The sequence below is a fragment of the Astyanax mexicanus genome, chromosome 8 (assembly GCF_023375975.1).
Source record: "Astyanax mexicanus isolate ESR-SI-001 chromosome 8, AstMex3_surface, whole genome shotgun sequence".
Classification (NCBI taxonomy): domain Eukaryota; kingdom Metazoa; phylum Chordata; class Actinopteri; order Characiformes; family Acestrorhamphidae; genus Astyanax; species Astyanax mexicanus.
Window position 1 is genome coordinate 19,833,372 of NC_064415.1, and position 24,543 is coordinate 19,857,914.

The 24,543-nt window shown below is 39.0% G+C and overlaps 1 protein-coding gene across 1 annotated transcript in view; it reads left to right on the forward strand.

Annotated features, from left to right (window-relative positions):
• The first annotated feature begins 619 nt into the window (after positions 1–619).
• The window catches only part of slc8a4b (solute carrier family 8 member 4b), a 106,419-nt gene continuing 82,495 nt past the window's right edge, over positions 620–24,543 (forward strand). The window contains exons 1-2 of the mRNA XM_007242040.4: positions 620–1,059; positions 4,928–5,177. The gene's annotated coding sequence lies outside the window, so the exon portion shown is untranslated. The remainder of the gene's footprint in view (positions 1,060–4,927; positions 5,178–24,543) is intronic.

Sequence of the window (24,543 nt, forward strand, 5' to 3'; positions counted from 1 at the left end):
GCTAGAACGTACATGTAGTAGATTCTATAGATTCTGTGTTCCAGCGTGTATATCTGTGCAGTGTAAATATGCTTTAACAATGAACGTTGAAAATTTGCCGCTGCGCTTTCAAACAGTGTTTTCAATGGGACGTGCTGCACAGAAGTACACATAGTAAACAGAGTCACATGGCTGCGAGCAGTGAATGCAGCACAGACTGAGCGTGTAAACAGCATGGAGCAGAGACAGTGTTGTTTATAGCTGTGGTAATTAGCGTTATATATGTCAGATTAAACTGTGCATTATCAGCAGTTTAAATAAAAGGAGTATATTCGAATGCTGGGTTGAATTGAGACCGGATCACGTTCTCACCGCAAGCAAACCGCTTCAGAGTTTGTTTGGGACCGGACTGAGAAACAAAAAAACACAAGAACCCGTTTTAACCAGACCAAATAGTGCTGGTGTGAATACGCCCTTAGAGTCAAACACTGTATCAAACTGAATGAATTCTCTACTAGGATCGTCGATACTTCGATATTCCTTCGTACAGCCCTGCTGGTCAAACCAACCTGTAACCTGTGCTGTAGCTCTATAGTGCTCCTCACTCACTCAGCCTGCATCTCCTCCCTCCCTCCACTAACTGCTACTGATCGAGCCCAGCGCTCCGCTGCCTCCTTCATTCATTCACACTCACACACTCACGTGCACTCCCCCTCCGTCTGCGTGTCTCGCGCTCAGAGCTGCTGCTCTCGCGCCCTCTACTCGCTCAGCGTCTCGCGGCTCCTCCTTCAGTAGCGGACGGGCTCGCGGAGGGTGAAGTTTCTGCTGGGGCTGGAAATGAGAGGAGCGGCATGGAGCAGAGCAGCGTCCAGTCTGGAAGAGGAGCGCAGCGCGGCGGCGCGAGCGGGCTGTGAGGCGCTGCTGCTGCTGCTGTAGCGGATTTCCTACAGACACGAGCAGTGCTACAGGAGCTGAAGCTCGCGCACGAACCCAGTACAGGTGCACCCGCCAGATCCACCAGCTCCACCAGCAGCTTCTGCAGAGGAGCGCGGACCTCCACCTCCTGACCCGCCTCAGCCGGTAGGTCAGCGGAGCCCGGAGGGGCTACAGGACCGGGGTTTGGGTGGTCTACACTGTGCAGGGTCTGGTTAGTCTGTTATAACCCTGTATATCTCCAGCTCAGAGGCGTAGAGGAGTGTAGAGGAGCTGCGCTGCTATGAGTCACTTCAGGCTGTGTTACCGGTGTCGGTACTGGGATTAGGGTCACGGTAAACACTGGGAAATATGGAAGCCCATTCCCGCCAAAAAAACAGCACCTATTATTCTCATTATTATGCAAATTGCTATCTCATTATCCTGAGATACTAAGTTGTTATTCTGATGTATTAAGCTGTTATTTTCAGATAATACGTCGTTTTCTGAGATACTAGTTGTTACTTTTAAATACTATGTCACTATTTTAAGATATTAAGTCATTTTTGAGGTACTAAACTTGTATTTCGCGATAGTAAATTTTAGTTTTGAGATACTAAGTCATTATTTTGAGATAGTAAGTCTTAATTCTTAGAAGTCAAAATATTAAGTAATTTTTTGAGATACCAAATCGATATTTTGAAATATTAAGTTGTTCTTTTGAAATAGTAAGTTTGTAATTTGAGATACGTTGTCATTATTTTTGAGATACTAAGTCTTTACTTTGCGATAGTCAGTGGTTATGCCGAGGTACTAAGCTGTTATGTTGAGATAGTAAGTCAGTATTTTGAAATGCTAAGTTGTTATTTTAAGACATTTAGTCATAATTTTGAAATTTGAAGTTGTTATTTCAGGATGCTAAGTCCTTATTGTAAGATGCCAAGTTTTTATTTTGAGATACTATGTTGTTATTTATTTTCCAATGTAATGAGAGTATCTCAAAATAATGTGATATTGTCTAAACATAATGAGCTAGCATTTTCAACTTACTGGTATCTCAAAATAATAAGTTAGTATGTCAAAATAACGACTTGCTATCTCAAAATAATGAGAGAGCAATTTATTAAAAAAATAGAAAAAAATATGCTGTTTTTTCAGGTGGCAGGAAAGGGCTTCCATATGAAAAAGCTTCATCTAGCTATGGTAAGCTCTGAGGAGCATGAAGGGTTATGCCCACAGACGCTTTAGGATCATTGAATATGATTAATAACATCTGCACGAGCAGATTTATGGGCTTGGAGTTGGTCTGTATTGAGTCTTTTTACGATCTAATACCAGCAAAGTATTCCAACGGGGAATCTTTGTGATTTATCTGATGGGTCAATAACAATGTAACATGACTTGTGACTTGTGACAGCAGCATAGTTGCGTACATCTCATACAAACACTGTGTAACAATACATTTTTCAAGATTTGCTCTGAATGAAAACAGAGATCCCTAAACACTCACTAACTCAGCATGTTTCACATTTGAATGCCTTGCTGTATCTGTTGTTTTGGTGATGGAGAATGCAGGAGCTTTAATGTTATGTTAAGACAGAGACTAGACAACAGGATGACAGGTGTGGAAAAACATGCTTTGAAACAGGAGCTGCAGCCACATGAAGCAGAGATGGAGAACATGACAAAAATAATTATTGACTAAAATAAAAAAATTATCCTCAGATTAGTCAACTACCAAAATAATCATTAGATACAAAATTGTTGGACAGCACGAGCAATCAAAATGTGTGCAACGCTAAGTCAACCATGTTTTAATCACATGCTTGCTTTGCTAAAATTGTCCACCCTGTTATTGTCCACCTAAGATGAGACTGTATATTGCGATTGTCTAAATAAAATTTTAGAAAAAATAATCATAGTATAAAAACACACTCATATGTTTTTTTTTTATTATCCAATCAGAACAGTGGGATCTAATGACAGAGTACAACTATCTAGCAGTTGGGGTCTAAACATATCAGTAAATGAACCACTGACACCACTTACCAGTTTACTAATACAAACTAATTATTAAAAATATTGATACTGTGTCTTTGAGAATTGATATTGTTTTGCAAAAATAAATATTGCGATACTATAGAGTATCAATATTTTCATACCCATGTAATTATAAAATCACTATCAATATTTTATAAATATATTTAATTTCTGTGGGAAACAGAAAAACAGGAAAAAAAGCAACACAAAAATTCTTATTATAAAGTACTTATGAGCTCCAAAGCTGTAAACGAGACCTTCTGAGGTGGACTTGAAGGCAGCAAGAGAAACACTGCCCAAGAGGATCCACTTCTGTTTCCGAGAAGTAATGCCCTTTAATGGATGTTTCATTAGAACCATTGTTGTAAATGAGTTAAAGGATCTGTCAAAAGTTTGAAGAACCCCTACTTAGACTCTAAATCAATTCTCTCAGACTGGTCTTCTGGCTCTGCAATCCACACATTGAATTTGGATTGATTAAAACAATGACTGTGAGCTTCCCAGAACATCAAAGTCAAGAGCCGTTTGGGAATCTTTACTGTTCGGATACTAGAAATAGAAACACCTTCTTTACTCTTTAAGTACACACAAAGCTGGCACTGAGAACATACTCATCTGGAGTGGTGTTTACTGCCCACTGGCCTTAACTACTTCCTACCAGTCCTGGGGATCAAACTTGTGGCCCTGCAAACCCATACCCAGATCTCTAAACTTAAGGCCACAGCTGTTTCATTAGTTTGGTCATCAGCCATATTTTGGGTGTATCTGAATATGTTGGGGAGATAAAAGGTTAAAATCAGCCTTTGTAGTTCTGTAATTACAGACTGTAGTCTACATACTTTAGTATTCTCCCTTCATTTTGCTCTGCAATGGAAGGACCCCACTGGACCACCACAGAGCAGGTATTATTTGGGAAGTGGATCATTCTCAGTCAGTGTTTTGAGTGGGTCAAATGCAGTTTTACTGGTGACTATACTGGGCTGATAATCTGAAATTATAGAACTACATACTACAGAGTGGATAAAAGTGTGCAAAGTGTTCACATTTATTACATAGATAGATACAAGAGTTTTCACTCAAGTAAAAGTGTAAAAGTATAAAAGTAAAAATAAAGTGAGGAGGAAAATGCTATTAAGGACTAAAGCTTAGCCATACCACAGAATGCCAATAATGCACTACCACCCCCCCCCCTCCACCTCAAAACATATTTTTCTAAAAGCTATAATGACTATAATCTTATATGAAAATGTTATTATTATCTGTTTTAGCTGCATATATGACCATTGAAAATGAATGCATTTTAATGCAATGCAAATATATTAAAGAAGGAGCTTAGTTGGATATTTGTCTCTTTTGAGTTCTTTTGAGTCTCTGCCACAGATCATCTTTATATTAGGATACATACGTCTGCTATGTTCTTACTGGTTTATGACATGAGGTGTGATGGATCATGTCTAAACCAATAGGGTGTCGGAATGGTATCTGTTTATACTTCTTATCCGACCACAAACACAGTAGGTGTATAAACAGTGAGGTGGTTGTCATATTCATTATATGTATGTATGTGCTTATTTATTGTCATTAATTTTGTTATTATTACACATTTACTGGATTGCTGTTTCTTCTTCACTTTCACTCAATTTATACTGTAAATGTAAATGGATATGAGGTACCAATATTTCAGCACCAGTCTGCCCATCCCCACTGTGGACATAATCATCACCATGGGGAACAAGTGGCTCCAGATCACATGATTTGATTAAATAATTTAAACTGTTTTTCTGTGTCGTGGGTTAAAGCTACAGATAGAATAGATGAGGGCAGAGTGCTGAGTGTTGAATGACTGGGATTTCCTCCTGAAACCTGGATAGACTCATTCATCAGGCTTAGTCTGCAAGCAGCCTGCCTGAAGTTGCAAATAAGGCAGGCTGAAGGCACTCTCATCCTTTCAGAGCTATTAATGGAACTAATCTGGTTATTCGCATGTGTGTTGCAGTGTGTTGGCTGGAGGAGACGAAGCCGCATCCTGCTCGGCTTTCCTGACCTCACTAACGCTGCTGCTGCTGCTGTCCGTTGGGGAAACCTCCAGGGTTCTGCAACACTCTGGCACTAGCCCAGTGAGGGAATAAGCTCCGTGATGTCTGCCTAGCAGCAGCTTTCTGCCCCCAGTGCACCAGTGCAACCACCTGTTTAACGAACCACCAGAGCCCTGGTTCATCCAGCTTTCTGTCACTCTGACAGTGTGGGTAAGCACAGCCGGTTTTACTAAACATAAGAAAGAAGTATATAGATGCAATGAGGTTGCAATATATATATTTGAAATAATATGCATGTAAAGCTACACATGCACAAAATGGACAAAAGTAATGGGACTCCTGCTCATTCATTGCTTCTTTTGAAATCAAGAGTTTAAAAAAAAGAGTTCATCTGGCTTTTGTGGTAGTAACAGTCTCTACTGTCTGTCATATACAGATACAGGCTTCATATCCTTCTGTGTAATACATTGCATAAGACACAGTGCTTTCATGTTACTTTGTTACTTTTTTTTGTGGCAGTACATTTCTACACGGATTAGAAAAGTGTTGGTAGGTAGGTGGATGCATTCATGCATTTAAGGGCCTCTACAAACATTTGAACATATAGTGACTATATAATGTTTGTTATAAACATTGTATAATTGATGGTGAAGCTACTCAGTGTTGTTGAGGTTAGTAGTATATATCAAACAGCATTATCAGTGAACTGATGGATTAATTAAGCTCTAATAGACAAAAACATAGAAATCACTCCTTTTTCTGCAATATTGTAAGAACAATGAAGGAGTGATATTTAGGAATAACAATATAAAAACTGTTCTTCCTTTTAATTAAATGGAGTAGCTGAGTTGTAGTTGAACTGGACATTTATCGGGTATCCAGGGGTCTATCAATAGGAAAAATTAAAAGACGCCCTAGATCTCTGGTTTTAAATTTGATAATATGTCTTATAGTTTTCTAATTTCATTGGAAAGAAAACGAAGCATGGTATCTGTTTTCTACAGTCGTTGGTGTAAACTAAATATTTAAATGAGCAAAGAACCATTATGTAGACTACTTTGTCTGATGCAAAAATGTATTCTAAGGAGTCAAAAATTATTCTCCTATTGCACTACTTAAGTAACTCTCTGTAGCACACTGTAGCACCAAGAGTGTAGAAAGCTTCAAGCTAGAAAGCCTAGGTTTCAGTTCGTTTAGAAGTACATAAAAGTGACAGTAGATTTCTGGAACTGTCTTTTCTTGCCGAAAAGACCAGGAATAACCTGTACCAGAGTGATAGAATGAGGAGAGTGTGTATAGAATAGAAAAACCTCAAGATCCAAAGCATGCCACCTGTGAAGCCTGTGAGATCAGCAGCAGAAATGAGTTCTGAAATGGAATGACTAGGCATGCTGAGTCTTTCATGATCCTCTGAGATGGGGGATTACGTGTAAAAAGGGCTCTGAATGCTATACATCTCACCAATAATGGAAGTAAACATTCTTAAATGAAATCTGCTATTCTGACCTTTGACCGTATAATCATGATTTCATTTCAGACAGAGTGCTCTGGAGGTCAGAGACAAAGTGGCAAAACATTGCATCACTCACTGTGCTAAGACCTGCACTGTCTGTGTTCACCTCCCAATAGGCTTTCATCCATTTATTTCACTTGAACTTTGCACAGTCATGCATGAAATTAATTAATCTTTTAAGCTGAATAGTGACAGCCAGTTATGATGCTTGAAAATGCAATAGGTTTTCAGCAGTCTGAGTGTCTGAATGTCCAGGTTTGATTCAGTTTCAATCGGAACAGTTCTAATGACAATTTCCTTCATGCAGAGATTTTGTGTTTCATTCGCTTTGGTCAGAGCCTGTGAAATGTAGATGACCTAAATCCATTTTAGACCTCAACTTTCATCCCTGTTGGTATACCCTTCTTCTCCCCTTTTAAACCTCCCCTTCCCATCCTCCATCCCTGTCCCTGTCGTATCACAGTGTTTAGCTTTCAATTTCCATAATCCATTGACAATTGAAGTGTAACCTGCCTTACATAACACATACAGAACACTACACTGATCATTTTGGTATTAGCAGCGTTCGTGCACACAGGTCTGTGTGCATGTGTGTGTGTGTGTGTGCTTGTGCGTGTGTGCAAGGGTTAGTGGGTCTATGGTGCCTGGAGAAGATCCCCTCCTAATGATTGGATTATAGAGGGATCAGAAAAAATAGAAATCATTGGGGAGGAAGGCCAGAAGAACCCCCGTCTCTCACTATCAGTCTGTCTGTCTGTCTATCTATCTATCTATCTGTACTGTTTGCTCAAAACCCTACTTATTTTTTGCAAATAAATGCTCTAAATGACCATATTTTTATTTGGAATTTGGGAGAAATGTTATCTTTAGTTTATAAAATAAAACAACAATGTTCATTTTACTTAAACATAAACCTATAAATAGCAAAATCAGAGAAACTGATTCAGAAACTGAAGTGGTCTTTTATTTTTTTCCAGAGCTGTATAGTAGTTTTCTGTCTCTTTCTGTCCCTCTCTCTGTTTCTAGCTCTCTCTCTCTTTCTCTCTCTCTCTCTCACACTCTCTTTCACACACATGCACAAAAACACACACACACACATTTTGCTTTGTTGTTGTGAGCAAGAGAAAGTTGTGCTGTTTGTATTGTAAGTGTGTAACTCTCTGGGGTGGGCTTTGAGAGGACACTGTTAATTATCATACACACACACTGCAACAGAATGTTTTGTACAAAATGTTGAGAGCCTCTGGGAGATTGTCTGAATTATAATGATAGATTTTATTTTAGATTTAGCTAAAACCTGAATTTATATTCAGCTGTTTCTGGAACCAGTGGTGGAAAAGCATGTCGACCCATTCTTTACTTGTTTTGAACTTACCATGAACCTTTTTCATGATCTACATACATTTAGCTATACGAATTGCAGTTATTTGATGTACTGGCATGAATTTATTTTGAATTTAGGTTACTATCCTGACCCTGGATGTCTAAATAAATAAATTAATTAATTAAAAAAACAGTTTGACACACTGGCTTGTACTTTACCTTCAATTATCAATGCATGAGATATATATATCTAATATAAATAAATTTGATAAGTTATTGCATTTAATAGGAGCTCAGATACAGATGTGCAGTTAGTATCTGTTTGTGTTTATACATATAAGATATTTATTGCCTGCATATGAAATAATCTCATCACTGCCTCTGAGATGAATCTCTTATGTCAGCTTCAAAATGAATGGAAGCTACATGTTTCTGCACTTTCTCCTGCTCAGCTATTTATTTAAGAGTTGTGGGAGTTTTACTTTTTTCCAAGCCATGCCAGATTTTTTATTAATATGAAGAGGGGGGCAGGAAAATGCACGCACATTCTGATTTGACCCGTGGGGGGAAACAAAGAAGAGGTAATTAAAATAGATGGCTGACAAAAATTGAGGTTGGCTAAATCAGGCTGGCATTACTGAATGACTCGTCAAGACCGTCACTGCCATTATTCGTACATTGTCAACTTGGCCAAACAGGGAGACACAGGAGCAGGTGAGGTGGCACTCACAACTTTTTCTCCACATACTACAGTTTTATGTCGACAATCAAGTGGGTACTACAGTTGCATTTACATCACTGTGTAAATACATTGACATTAGGGCTGCACAATATTGGAACATTTATACATTGCAATGTTTTTTTTTCGATTATATATCACAATATTAAACAATGCAGGGCCCATGATGTCCCCAGCCCCGCCCCCACCCTCTGAGTCAGTGCAGAGCACTCACAAACCCGATGTAAATAAGAGCGTTTTTCTGGAATTAAAAGTGTGAATTCAGCTGTAACTGGAAATATCTGCTGAAACTGTGCTGGACTGCGTTGCACAGCTTTCGACTGGTGCGTTTAAGCACGCGCCCAACCATGTGTATGTAGGCCAAGCAGTTACCTCATATTTACTCCTGCCCCCCTCCTCTCACCCCCTCACCCACACCTGTATAAGTTGTGAGGTGCTATCTAGTGAGTAAGTAAGAGCACTGTCCAGCTTGTTTATGGCAATGTGCAATGTGAATTTTTGTTGAGGCTAGATAGTGGGTGCCAGATGGATGGGACATTCCAAGTTTTGCAGGCATTTAACAGTCCTCAATTCAAAGTGTCACGTTTGTACTAAGAATACATCATAAAGGGCATTAACACCCACAGTGGGCAGTGCAGTGGTTGGTAATGATTGTGGCTAAAATTGTTAAATTGTTGAGTATATATATGGGGTAGATATATATTTTAGGCACAAAAAGGTTGTAAACCTTCTTTTCAGAGTTTTAGGAATTTCTGAATAACCATGATGCAAAAACTTTTTCATTTACATTTATTTTGATCCAATAGTTCAACATATAATTTAGTACAATTTCACACATTACTCACACCTTCACTTAAATAAAGCTTATCTCTACGTTCTACACACATACAGAACTGTACATATATCTCATGATATGCTTGTGTGTCTTTTCTTGTACTACGACTCAATGAAGGACAATTGCTTTTGCATGTTAAAATGCAAGAACTCACAGACATAGTCTTTTCCAGTCTTTTGATTCCCTTCACCAAAGCTGAATATGCAAGGTGGCACTCACTGATGACTTATTGCTATTGTCTAACATTATCAGATTAATCAGACAAAGTGATGAACAGCATGTTTTAATGACTGCAGTTTCAACAAGCAGATTGTGTCTGTTGCTGAGTGAACTCAGGGAGTTCTATCTTTTGCACATGTATTTTGAAGTACTCCTCAAAGTGTTCTGTTAACTCTAACCCAAATAACACATTCATTTTTATTTATTTATTTTGTCATTACCATACCATTAAAACATTTGATTGACAGATTTTGAAGGTTAAAAGGTAAAAAGAAAACGGAAGACATTTTCACTGCAGATTGTCTGGACATGACCTATGTTCCTCAATGATGCTCTGAACTAGCAGATTATCTCTGTGTTATCTTTGGTCAGTGACATCTCATCAACACACAGCGATTATTGGCTTTTCTCCAGCCTGTCGATTTGACCATTAGCAGTATGTATGTCCGACCAATGAGAGACAACCAGACAATGAGAGACAGACCTTATGTCTCCCCTCCTCTAGCCAGTCGGTCTAATAATTGTCTGCTGAGTGTTAGTCCCTTGAGAGTTTGATGACATTAACACCACCTTGTTTTTTCTACACTCATTGTTCATTTTATCAGCTCTAATCACCATGTAGGATCATTGTACACTGTTTCTCTGCATACTTTTTAGCAATTGGGGTGCTTTTTAACCTTACATTTAAAAATGTTAGGCTGCAACCAACCCATGTACAATGATTTCAAAGATCCAGTGGGCCAGTTTGCTTTAACAGGAGCACAATACTGGGATCAGAATGCAAAAATACTATGTGCAAGTATGTCCAGCTATTGTTTGTGCTTGGAGAAAACCAACTGACCAACTAATTTTTTGTGACTGAGCCCTAGTTCTCCTGGTTTGTGCCAAACTCTGATGCCTCCATCAGACTGCCAGATGGTGAAGTGTGATTCATCACTCAAGAGAACATGTTTTCACTGCTCAGTGGCAATGTGTTCAATGGCAGTCCAGCTGACACTTGGCATTGTGCATAGTGATCTTAGGCTTGTGTACAGCCACACTGCCATCAAAACCTAGTTATCAAAGCTCCCAGTGAAATGTTCAGTTCTCGTGCTAATGTTGTTTTTGTCTGTTATGTCCTCCAGTGCTTGATGGTCCTATTTTGTAAAGTTTCTTCTTAGTGTTTCTACTTCAATTTAATGGACATTTGAGCCTCACTTATTATTCTGTCGGCTTTAATATCTATAGGCGAGCCACACCGCACAGGTTTATTTAGGGTGCGTCAGTGTATCTTTGCTGTTATATGGTCGGAAAGGTACACCTTGCGCAGCTTGAAAAGCACAAAACGCATGCACTAATTCTCTTAATTAATCATGGGTGTGTTTTGGGCGTAACGTGAAATAAACCAATCAGTGTTTTACTTTTCAATCCAATCTTTTTTAAAATCCTTTTAGCTCTTTGACTTTGTCAGATTAGTATTTTAATGGTGCAGCACTTCAGCGCTTCTCAGCAGAGGAAACTGACCTGCAAGTAACAAACAGGGGCGTATGTGCACTGAGAGTGTGTGGTGTACCTGCATTGCCTAGATAGCAATGAACATCTGACGGTTGACTATGTTGTCTAAGTTAATTTCAGTCAGTGGCACACCTGTTGTTTCCGTTGCAAAGATAGCAACACACCAGATATGTACCTGAACATACCTCACTTCCAGACCTCAACATGGATATATATATATATATATATATATATATATATATATATATATATATATATATATATATATATATATATATATATATATATATATATATATAAGCTCCTTTGCTAATTAAACATCACTGGCGCAAGGAGTAAAAATAGATTGTATAATAAGCTTTTACAAAATAGGACTGTGCATTGGTGATAACCTGGTGACAATCCCTGTCAAAATGACAGCAATATCTAATGTTTTTAATGTGTGGATATGATTTAAAATTGTAGGTTTTGCTGAACAGATTCACTGTGAACTGTGCTCCCTGAAATGATGGTGCTCCATCCAGTACTTTTGGGATTCGGGATGAGGTGAGATAATGGTCAACCAACATCCTGACCTCACTTATTCTCCAAACCTAAAGCCTTAAAGCCTGGATAGTATAGACAGTTACTCCAGCAAAAGCAGGATAAGCTCTATTAATATCAGAAAAAAACAATTATTTAGAAGGTGTCCCAATACTCTTGGCCATATAGTGTTTATTACAATACTGTGAACCAAAACAAAGTAAAATTTTGCTAAAGGCTCACAAAGTAAGGTTTCTGGGTGGAGCTCACACTTCCCAATATCATCAGAGCTGGCCCTCATACAGGCCCTCAGGGTTTAAAGGGTTTAAAGCAGGAATTGTGTGGACTGCAATTTCCGTTATATTGCCTCAGCTCCGAGTCAAACAGCCCATAATGATTAAAGGGAAACATTGATAGGCAGGAGTAGCTACGGGGCATGAGGGTTACTTGTGGGGTGAAAACAGTACAAGGTAAAGGAGACCAAATGGACGAGTGTGTGATGGAGGAATCTGGTGAGGCCAGCAGTCCAGAGGGAAGAGGGGAGGAATGAAAGGAATAAAAGGAAGGATGTGATTTGTTCAGGGAGAGAGGAGCTGAGGGAGTGTGAGAAGAGAATAAGAGAAACAGAGAGCAGGGCGCAGGAATGAGAGAGAGGGAGTGTGTGGAGTGAGATAAGGGGAAGTTTAAGGGATAGAGTGAGGTAAAAGCGATTGAAGAGAGAAGGATGAATGGAGGTTTGAGCCTGAGGAGTCTTGTTCAGATTGAAATGGCTGTCTGCTCTTTTAAACCCATTCCACTCCTGTCCAACACTGTGTGCATGTCACGCCTTCTGACAGCTCTCCAGCAGAGTCAAGATCAAAGAGAGGCTGAGGACTGACACACACTCCACACACACACACTCCACATACACACACGCAGCTACACCCTCCAGAGATAGTGTCACAGTAGTTAAAGTGAGCTGATTTACTTTTAGCTGTTCTGTAAGCTGTGGCACTGTCAGAGAGAGAGACATATAGAAAGAGAGAGAGAAAGACTGGGAGGAGACAAAGGCACAGCGAGAGGCTGAGGAAGGAGAGGAGAAAACAGCAAAATTGATAGTACGAGTGACACAAGGAGAGAGATAGAGAGAGAAGAGAGAGAGAGACTATGAGGAGACAAAGACTGTGAGAGTCTGAGAAATGAGAAAAAAACAGCATTATTGAAATAGAGATAGTGAGAGAGAGAGAGACTGGATAGAGAGGAAGATAGTGAGAGATTAAAGGAGAAAAGGAAACAGGCAGGACAGAGAGACTGAGAAAAAGAAAAGAGTGATTGGTGGAGAAGAAAGACAAAAACATTGAAAGAGAGAGAAACAAATAGACAGAGATGTTGGAAGTGAGACTGAGGAAGAAGAGGAAGACAGTGAGAGAAAGAGATTGAGAACAACACAGAAGGAGGGATACTCAAAAAAAGGGAGTGTGAGGGAGAGAAAGAAAAAAATAACAAATATATTAAAAGAGAGACGGAGGGGGAGAGGAAGATTGATGAAAAGGAGAAAAATGGGAAAGAAGAGCAGAAAACAAGATATTGAAGAAGGGAAAGGGATTGAGAAGAAGTTTAAGGGAGGAGAAAAAGACAGAGAAAGAGAGTGAGAGAGAGAGATTAAGGGAGATTTTCTGACAGAGAGAGAGAGACAGTTATGTTAAAAGAGTGAATGAGAAAGAAAAAGGAAGACAGATTGAAGAGAAGATAAGAGAGAGAGAGAGAGAGAGAGAGAGAGAGAGAGACAAAGACAGACAGTGATGTTAAAGAGATTGAGATACGTGAGGGAATGTGAGGTAGATAAAACGAGAAGAGGAAGACATGAAGAGATGATTAAAAAATACTGAGAGAAGAAGAGAGACAGGAGAGATAGTGAGACAAAATGAGATTGGGCAGAGATACAGAGAGGGAGAGAAACTGAGGGAGGAGAGATTGGCTACATTCAATTAAAAATGGACCAATAGAAATGGACCATAAGAGATAGAGAGTCCATTGATAGAGAAATTGAGATTGAATGTGAAAGAAAGAGAGATAGATAGGTAGAGACAGAAACAGAGATAAAGTGAGGGAGACATAGAGACATAGATGATATTAGAAGCAGACTCCACCCCTCTTTCCCGGAGTGTGTGTGTAATTTGACAGTAGCATGCTGTGGCACTAAAACTCCATCTCAGTTATGCAGACCCCATGTGCCACAGAGGGCCGCTGGCTGGAAGCCACTTTGCAGAGCGTGCCTGTGTGTGTGTGTGTGTGTGTGTGTGTGTGCGTGCGTGTCTGATTGTGTCCAAGTAAGTAAGAGATAGAAACAGACCAACCCTCCCGCTGCTTCCTAATGTCACCCCGGCTGTGTGAAGCTGGTGCTGCGTGAGGCTCGGCCCGCTCCACTGTAACAAGGTGCAGGAGCACACTGACACAGTGCTGCAGGCACTCCCAGCCCTATAAAGCCTCCCCATCTTCTGAGCGCCTTTTAGCCAGCCAGAATTAATGATTGGAAACCACTGAGGGATTTTAAAAATTGATCTGAAGCAGCGGCGGCTCAGGCCCTAAGGCCGACAGCTATCACCTCACCGGCTCAAAACGGCTTATGAAGCTTTCATAAATATTCCTTCATTGTTTAGAGGAGAAGATAGACTTTGTCTGGTTTCAAGGCCTCTCATACTGTTCATATACTGCTATACAATTGGGATTGTAATTCACTAAATAGACAAAAGTATTGGGACACCTGCTCAATCGAGTATTAAAAGAGGGGTTATCCTGCTGTTGTTTTAGTAATTATCTCTACTGTTTAGAAATGACTTTACACTAAATTTTATATATAAAAAAAATAGAAATATGAATCTACAGGTATTTATATGCAATGCTATATTAGTGGTAAATCTGGAAAAAAAAAATCAACATATTGTCACTGATAAACAAGCTTATATTTCCATTTTTTCAATTTTACTTTTTGACCTACTGTGAATCTGATGGTTGTCATTTACGTTGTAGGAAAAAGTCTATCCAAGATCTATCCAAGTACTTCCTTTAGAATAAGGAAGTGACCTACCAATGGCAACAGATATTCTCCAAAATGGTGTAACTGTTAGTCTTCATTAGTTAAGAATCAGTATGTCTTGCTATTGACTCTCCCTACAGTCAGGAAGTGGTTGCTTTAAGCCAACACTAAGGGACATGCTTTACACATACATTTTTGGACAAGCTTTGAAATACAGAACTATCACTGAAATAAAATAAATAAATAAACTCGTTTTACATTGACTTCCATTGAAAGTGTACAATGTTTTTTCTCTCTCCTGTAAAGTTGCTGATTTGGAGATAAGTGTTTTTCATTGGACAGCAACGATATGGACTGATGCTGTAGAGTAATACTACAAGATATTACATAAATATGACTCGGGTTATGCTAGCTTCACCAAATTTACATCATGCTAAGCATGCATTTACATTTACAGCATGCTAAGCATGGAAATATATAAAAATATATATAAGATAGAGATTTTTTTTTCTGTTAAGCTGTTATTTTGAGAAAAAAAATGCTGTTTCTTTCACAATTCCCTTTCATAGATCCCTTTTTCACTCTTGTAAAAAAATGAAGTTATAACTGGACAGATTCTTGCAGCACATTTGAATTAGTTTGAGGGATCCTTTGCATGCTGCAGAAATATAATGTCACAGTTACAATGAACAGATAATACATTCTGCATCTCTACTAAAAACACTGTTCCAGCTGTTAGCTGGTGAAAACCGCTGGATGTGTATTATGTAGGAGCACAGGTGTTCACAGCCTACATGCTTCTGTCCTTGCATTCGTTTATTACGAACCTGACAGTGCAACAAGAGTTTTAAATCATTCAATAGGATGACAATAGTTGATGCAATGCATTGTGCTGTGTTGCTTTACCACCCTGTAAACATAACCAACTTACACTCTGCACCTTTAATTGATTAACAAACTCTGCTAACAGCAGGAGTGCCATCTTTTTGTCAGCATTTGCATTAGTCTGTTTGTCAAAGACAGTCACATCTGTGCGCACACTTCTGTGTATGTGTGTGTGTGTCTGTGAGTGTCTGTTTGTGAGTGATTGTCAGATGGGAGATTCTCAGCTTCAAACGTAAGGGTTAGCGTGATCAAAGCCTGCGTTTAGCGCTGTGTGTTGCTATCACATCACCGGCAGCTCCACAATCAGCAGCTCCGATTATAGCTTTCAAAGAGGAAGTTGCTTTCTATGTCTTCTTGCTTGTGCTCTCTCTCGTATTCACTGTAATGGTCTCTCTCTCTCTCTCTCTCTCTCTCTCTCTCTCTTGCTCTCTTGGCTTAGCTTAACAGTGTGTAAGACATGTAGTATACTTTCACAGATTTTGCCCTGAGCTTTTTCTTGTTGTCCAGTCATATGAAGTGCTCTTTCTCCTGACTGTTTAAGGAGTCTTGGGTTTTCTTGCTTCAGTGAATGAAGGGGAAATTGTATAATTTATTTAAGTGTGAGGTCATTCACATAGATGTCTGTTTTGTCTGAATTATTATTTATTATTAAATCAGCTATAGCTATTTTAGGTATTGTTCTACATGTATTAATTGTTTAAGAATTGTTGTATGCAAAGGTGCATGCTGATCAAAATGTGTTATACATTCTGGACAAAGTGGAAAAAAGTCAGTTTCTATATTAATTTCTATAATTAGCTGTGAGGAACCACAGCATTTCACAGCCATGAAGTGTCTGACCATGTTAAGGAGTGGGGTCACTGAGTGTTGCCGTTAGAGCCACAAAGGGGGACAGATTACACATAAATACCTAAGGATTTAGAATGTTAGCTTGTGTAGCTTGTACAGTCCCTGACAGAAGTTCTGTCGCTTATCCATGTTGTGGAAACAATAGCTTATAACCGGACTTTAAATTCGTCCATTGTTTTTAGATATGACTTAAATGAAAGCTAAAACCCTCCCAAATGAGGTTTAATTTACGAAAATAATTTTGCTTCACTGCAGAAATATTGATTATTTAATAAAGACAGAAAGGTCAGATTTTGGCAAGACAAAAGTTTTGTCGCCCACAGAAAGTAATGTGAAAATCAAACAAATAATTTACTTCAAATACAAAAATATGTTTCATAACATTGGTGAATGAAGTCATGGTGCTATTAGAGCCATTTTTTATTATTTTGTATGACTTTCATGGCTTGAAGGACTGCATCCATGTGGTTCAACAATGATTCATACAATTTATTGATGAAGTCATCAGGAATAGCAAAGAATGCAGTCTTATATGCCTCCCAGAGTACATCAAGATTCTTTGGTTTTGTCTTCCAAGCTTCCTCTTTCATCTTACCCCAAACATGCTCAATGATGTTCATGTCTGGGCTGGCCAGTCCTGGAGCACCTTGATCTTCTTCGCCTTGAGGAACTTTGATGTAGAGATGGATGTATGAGATGGAGCATCATCCTGCTGCAAAATTTGACCCCATTTATAATCGGGAATGTAAGAGGTAGCTAATACTTCTTGATATTTTAGGCAATTGATATTGCCTTTCACCTGCAAATGTTTCGCACACCCCCATACTAAATGTAACCCCAGACCATGATCTTTCCACCACCAAACTTAACTGTTTTCTGGGTGAATCTTGGATCCATATGGGCTCCAGTAGGTCTCCGCCAGTATTTGTGGCGGCAGTGGTGTAATTCAACTGAGGATTCATCTGAGAAATCCACCTTCTGCCACTTTTCCAGTGTCCAGCCGTTTAGCAGCCTTGGCAAATGCCATACGTTTTTTTAATTGCCTTTTGTTTAGTGCTGGTTTCTGGGCACTGATTCGACCATGGAGGCCATTTCGAGACAGAATCCTACAGACTGTTCTAGTTGACACAGGAACTTGAGTTCACCAGGCCTGGTGGAGCTCTGCTGCAGTGGAAGAGGGGCTGGCTTTGGATTTTCTAACCAACAAACGTTCCTCCTGAGCAGTTGTCTTGCGGGGTCTGCTGGACCTGGGCTTGTTAAAAACATCTCCAGTCCCTTTAAATATTTTTTTAATTCTCTGTACTTGATGCTGAGACACATTAAAGGTGCCAGCCACCTCTGCAGTGGATCTGGTCTTCAGCCTCTTGATAATCAAGGCTTTGGTCGCAGGGTGGATTTTTGGCATGTTGTCAGAGGTCAAGTTGCAGTTTAAGTGAAGGTCTGGGGAGCTGGGGTTCTTTTTATACACACCCACTAATTAATCAATCAATTAGTGAGCACAGGTGAGGCTGTAAACAAGGATTGGGTGCATTATATGACAAGGTGACAAAACTTTTGTCTTGCCAAAATCTGACCTTTCTGTCTTTATAAAATAATCAATATTTCTGCAGTGAAGCAAACTTATTTTCGTTAATTAAACCTCATTTGGGAGGGTTTCAGCTTTCATATAAGTCATTTCTAAAACTAATGAATGAATTTAAAGTCAGGTTATAAGTAGGCCTGGACAATAATTCGATATCGGTATTTATCGCGATAAGAAATGTTTCAATAACGGTGATATCAGCTTTGTGGTATATCTATATGTATTAGAATCACGGACAGGCGTTTTTTACTGGCGTCAGCTCGCCCCAGAGCTCAACACATTCAGCCCCCGTAGCTGGGCTACGTCAGTGCGTGATGACGTAACCACACAGGCACGTAGCCAAATAGGCTAGGCTAGGCAAGGCTAGGTTAAAATGGCTAGGCTCGGGTCCGCTTCGCTACGCAGCACATATGCCGCGGGTCCTCGAGGCCGGCTGCGGGTCCGCTCGCTCGGCCGCGGGTCCTCGAGGCCGGCCGCGGGCCCGCTCGCTTGGCCGCGGGTCTGCTCCCTTGCCGCTTTGCTGCAAATTGTGCCGAAGAGTGCAGCCGACCAGCAGCGGTAATGTTAATACATCTAATCTGTTCCACCACTTCAAGCAACTCCACTACATACAATATTTTTCTTATACTGACTGAAGCACTTTTATAGCTTATGTTGTAACTAAGTTATTCATAGTTGATAGAGCCTGTAGGTTTGTTTATTTGACGGGAAAATCTTGTTGCTTTTATGTATATAAATGCTTCTTGTATTCTATATCCTAGTTGAAACACTTGTTTTAATCTGTTAAATTTGTTCACAAAGAATAAGAAGCTCTGCCTCTGTTGTAATTTAAAGTTATTTTTATTGGTAATAGTTATATAGGCTTATGTTTGACAGGGATGTCATGTTATTATTTTGCTATATGCAAATAATATTGAGCATTCATTTATTTTGACTACTTTTATTTCTAAAGTATTAAAGTTTTTGTGAAATGAGGGTTCAAAGTCTTAAATTAAATTTTCAGACAGTAGTAGGTACAGATTTCCATTAGATAGATAGATAGATAGATAGATAGATAGATAGATAGATAGATAGGTAGATAGATATATGTGCATATAATGAGGGTATCTGATGCCAGCAATACAAAAAGTGCAAATACACAGTTATATAATAATTAAAATTCGCAGTGCTGCAGGGATTGCAGGGCTTCTTAGCAGTTTTCTGAGGCCTTCAAAGTATTTATATCAATATCGAAATTATATCGTATCGACCGAAATTTAAGGAGTATATCGTGATATAAATTTTGGCCATATCGTCCAGCACTAGTTATAAGCTTTTGTTTCCACAACATGGGTAAGCGACAGAACTTTTGTCAGGGACTGTAGTTTAGTTTAAAGAAAGCAGAAATTATGCTAGTAGTGTTTCTCAGTTCTCCATTTCAGTTCAGCTTGTGTGAAAGGTGTGGGATACAAACCATGGTCCGGACGAAAGAGGTGGTCTTGATGTACATCTACTGAACATCGGTTTGTTTGCATTGTAAAAGCACTTTTCTGGACGCTTCTGTCTTTCAGACTGATTACAGCAAGTTACAGGAGGTAGTATTTAAACAAACCAGAGGAAAAAATTGTTGAATAGGTGTTGAGCTAAACTTTGACTCCCCTTGCCACGCAGGTGCATCCTGCAATAGTATGGACACAAACTTAGCTTAGACTGGGAATTCGTTTATTTACTGTAACTGTAGATTAACCCTTATTTATAAACAGGTATAAAAGGAATCTAAGGATAATCTGTAACAGTCATTTTGAGTTGTGCATGCCTGCAAAGGGGAATCAAATCCTCACAGAGCCATAATTTGTTACTACACCTGGCAAATCAAATCACTGAACTCATAAATAACATTCTACAAATCAATTAATATGAAGTATAGAGAGACAGAGACAGTTTAGCTGATGAGGGCAGGATGCAGTAAAGTTCTTTTGTTGGCTCACTAAACTGCAGTGTGAAAGCAAAACTAACCAGACAGAATGTAGCCTTTACAATGTAACAACGACACAAACCTTGGTGTGGACTCTGGTCCAGACTTGGACTTACGCTATTGTTGGTAACACAAATTAGTCCCTTTTACATACTAAAATGAATACATCTGTTTCATACAAAGTAGCCTTTAATGCCCAGATATGTGTTCTATACGTTTCCATGGATGTTAAGCAGTGCATCCACTTGAGGGCCTTTCAGTGGTGAAATGATCTGACAAAAACAAATATGTCAACATTGGAAAAGACTGTGATAATGTACTTACTGCAAAAATATAAAAGAGGCAGAGCTGTAGTTTCTTTTTCATTGTGTCAAATTGGACGTACACTCTAAGAAATATAAGTACAGATTTGTACTTAAAAGAGTACAAAGCTTGTCGCTGGGGCTGTACCTTATATTGAGGCACAAAAAAGTACCTTTCAGTGAAAGTCCTTTTTTGTACACATGGTTTTTGTGGCAGTAAAGATCATAAAGATTATAAACATTATCATCAACTAAATATGGCTCAAAAACTTTCAAATAAAAAATGTGCAATTTAAATATATATTGTTCATTAGTACAGTGATACAGAATACTGAATGTACCCTTTGGCTGGTTAAATGGTACAAATTTGTACTTATTGCTGTTAGAAATGACTTTGTACTTCAGAGGGAACAAATCTGACCCCGTAAAGACCAATATTGTACCTTTGAGGGTACAATTATAAAGAGTGTACCTTCGAGTACAAAAAAGTACTCATATCGTACCTCTGTTTTTTAGAGTGTATGGTGGTATCTCTGTAACTATTGCTTACACTGATACCATGATTTCCAGTGGTACTGCCGGTCCACATCAGTTTTCAGAAATGTGTATATTTATGTTGCACATAAATGAGCCTTTAGTGTAGCATCAACATGACTCTAAATCTGTTGTTTAAGGTCGGATTTCTACAAAATATTCATTTAATCTTCAATTCCTCTGTTTTTTAAAAAGATGGAACTTCTGAATACAAAGCAGAGAAAGAAATGCCAGCATAATGAACAAATAATTGGTTATTTTAATTATTCCGGCCAGCCCTAGTAGGCCTCATTACTGCCTTTGTTTGAAGAGAGAAATTGAGAGTGCTGTAGGCTTTCATATTGCAGTAGGAAGCAAAGAAAGCATGCAGTGTGGGGTAAATATAACCTGACAGACTGAATTTATAGCCAACATATATTTGTTTTGTTTGTACTCAGCATTCATGTCTGTTTATGATCAAGCAGAATTGTCTTTAGACACTTTCTCATACACAAAAAAAACAAAAGTGCACTTGAACACACTAACCTACCAATATTTTGTTTCCATTTGCTTACTGACCCAGTGTTTTTATTTGTTGCCTTTGGGCAGCATTATGCAGTTAGGTCTCTTTTGTTAAAGCAGGGGTGTCCAATCTAATCTGTAAGCGCTGATGTGGCTGCAGGTTTTCATTCCAGCTAAGCAGAAGCACATTTTTCAGTTGTTTGAAAACTGAACAACTCATTAAATAAATAAAATCAAGTGTTGCTGGTTATTTACAATGAAAACCTGCAGATATGACTGGAAACCTCTGTGTTAGGGCTTTAATGCTAAATCAGTAGTTCTCATCCCTGGTCCTACAATCACCCTGTTCTGCATGTCTTATGTTCTACCTTGCTTGATGCAATCGATCAGATTGTTATCAAATGGCTGCATCAGTTAATACATTGTTAATCATAAATCAGGTCTGTTGGAGCAGAGATGGTGATCCATAGGGCCAGGGTTGAGAAGCTTTTGGGATTAGTTAGGGGGTTGGAGATGGGGTGAGGTGGTGATCCTGTTGAAGAATACAATTAAATCCTCACAGCAGTGCACCAAAAACTAGCAAAAATTCTTTCCTAGACTGTAGAGACAGTTAATCCAACATAAGTTTGATAAACTATTTTTCAATATCACTGGTTTTGGAAGAAGCAGTGAATGAGTAGACGTTCCTGTAGTTTTTTCCACACAGTGTGTTGGGTGTGTGTGTGTGTTTGATTGACAGTGCATGTGTGCATGAATGAGTATATTGAGTACTTGCTTCAGCATTTTCTGCATATATACATGTGTAATTGTATGCTTGATACTGTATATCAGCAGGGACCCCACGCTTCCAAACAGTGGGATAAAATGCCATAGAGGGTTCATTCTAATGCTTCTCATTCTCTTACTTCTTCTCATTCTACTCTTTCCCACATTCTGTCCTTGAACATGTTTTTGTTTGGCTGAAAGTGTCTCTGAAGTGGATGTTTATGCAAAGGTGTTCACACACACACGTGCACATGCATACACTCACACTCATGCATGCTTGCACACACAAGCCCAAAGGGTTCCTCACAAACACACACACACACACACACACTGCTTTATTTATTTCCTCTCTGCTTGTGTTCTTATCTGCTTTCGAGTGCATAATTTAAGGCACAGCTAAAATTGCCTTTATTTCTGTCGTTTTCCACGTTCTGATCTGCTGTGCTGCTTGGAAGTTGTGTTGATACAGATACGGTTAATTAGTGGAAAAGCTGTTCAATTATTTAATGTGCTTAATTAGGTTTTCCTGAGAAATGTATATGAAACCGTCTCACAGACAATGAGGATCACCAGCTCGAGGCTGAATGTTGGCTTGGGTTATAAAAAAGTCGTCTTTGATGTGTTTAGATGTGAAACACATGTGCTGTGCTAGTGTGAGTGTTTGTGTGTGTGTTCATGTGTTCATGTGTTAAAGCACATCCATGCATTTAATGACTGTGTTAATAAATGTGTAGTGTTTGTAAACCTAGTTAATACACTATATATACAAATAATTGTGGACAACAATTCTATTGAATGCATTTACTGTAACTAGTTGTGCACATTGCTGACACAGATGTGCAAATGCCCACACATAGCTTAACGTCTTGTAGATTAAAAACTGCTAATGGAATAGGACTCTTTGGAGCAGATAAACATGAACTCAGTGGCACTGTGCTTAATGATATGTGTGGGCTAGATATTTGAGTACACTCATCTTTGACACTTCCACTAAGTTACATGCTTTATACTCACCAATTGGTCTTTGATAATATCAAATCTCCTGGAGAAATTCTAACTATAAAAGAAGGTACTGACTCTATCTCCTATATATGCCCTTTTTAACGTTTTGAAAGTTTATAAGAGCACAAGGAACAAGAAACAAAGAACACTGAAACAAGGGGGTTTAATTACATGATGAGGCTGAGGAACATCTGTGACCGGTAACAAGGGGGTGGGGTACTAAAACAAGACAGGTGGAAACACTAATGACAGGGTGGGGTTATGCCGGAGACAGGACAATAACACAACAGGGCCATGTACTAGTGGAGCACATAGGGAGAAAAACAAGACAGGAGAACAAAGGGCAGGAACAGAAAGTACCAAAAAAGAGGAAAAATACAAGACAGACACAAGCCAAGATGTGACAGTATGCCTAATAACATGCATAATGGGCCTCATATGATTTAGCAAGCTAGCTCCCTTTTTTAAATTCACAAAGCATTAGGCATTCACTATGATAAATCTCTACAGTTAAAAAATAAAAAATCAAATATCTAACATATATTTGTCTTTAAATCAAATACTTTATATGTTGACAGTGATCTATTAGGACACATTAATTTTTTATTCCAAATTCAGGGGTATTGAAAAAGACTGTATTCTTCTTTTAGAGCATTCCATCACACATTGTGCTGGGAGGTTCATGTTTCTTCTCCTGAAGAGAGTTCTCTTTTATTCTCTATATATTTCTAAAGACACTTACCAAGACATGGATTAACCCTGGCCCTGGACTGCATGTACCCCTCTATTTGGCATAGATTAGACTGTCATTGTGATATGTGATTTCACAATAAACACATCACATATTACCCACTTACAGCAACAGAAAAATATCTTGATGCTGCAGACTGTGATGATGAAAAAATGCAAAGCTGGAGGTAGAGTGAGGTAGAGTACGCTAGAGAGAGTTACAGGACCACACTGGACACACACAATGCTTTTTAGCCTAGGGAAAATGAATGCAACCAAGCCCAGTGCTAAAGAAACAAATTTAGGATGTTGGTTTTATGTAAAATCCCGTTTTACATCGATATCAGGATACCCAAGTGTATAAACACACAAGACACTTTTTGTCCATATTATGACCCTCTAATGTACTTATATTGGAGAAATAACTACTACCCCCATGACTACCCCATAGAATCGTTGTTACTGTAGAGACAGTGCCAGAATAACAACATTAGTGTTAGTAAAAAGTACTAAAAGTAAGTTTATTAAAGGCTAATTCAAAATCATTCTTTGAGCTGGAGGTCAGGACCCTCTCGGCTGTAAGAAGAGCCAGTGTGTCCATCTTAATGGTTGTGGGTAGGTAGGAATGATCATTAGCTTAGATAGCACAGTTTTGTAGGCTTCCTCCCTAGAGTCTGCTTGAAGGTTAAAGGGTCTGCTTGTAGAGACCCCTGTGAACCCTTTCGAACTGAATTTCTTTGAGATGGTGATGGGGATTTCCCTGAGTGCGATTGAGAAGAGGAAGTCAGTTTATGTGTTCTGGGCTCAGAGCT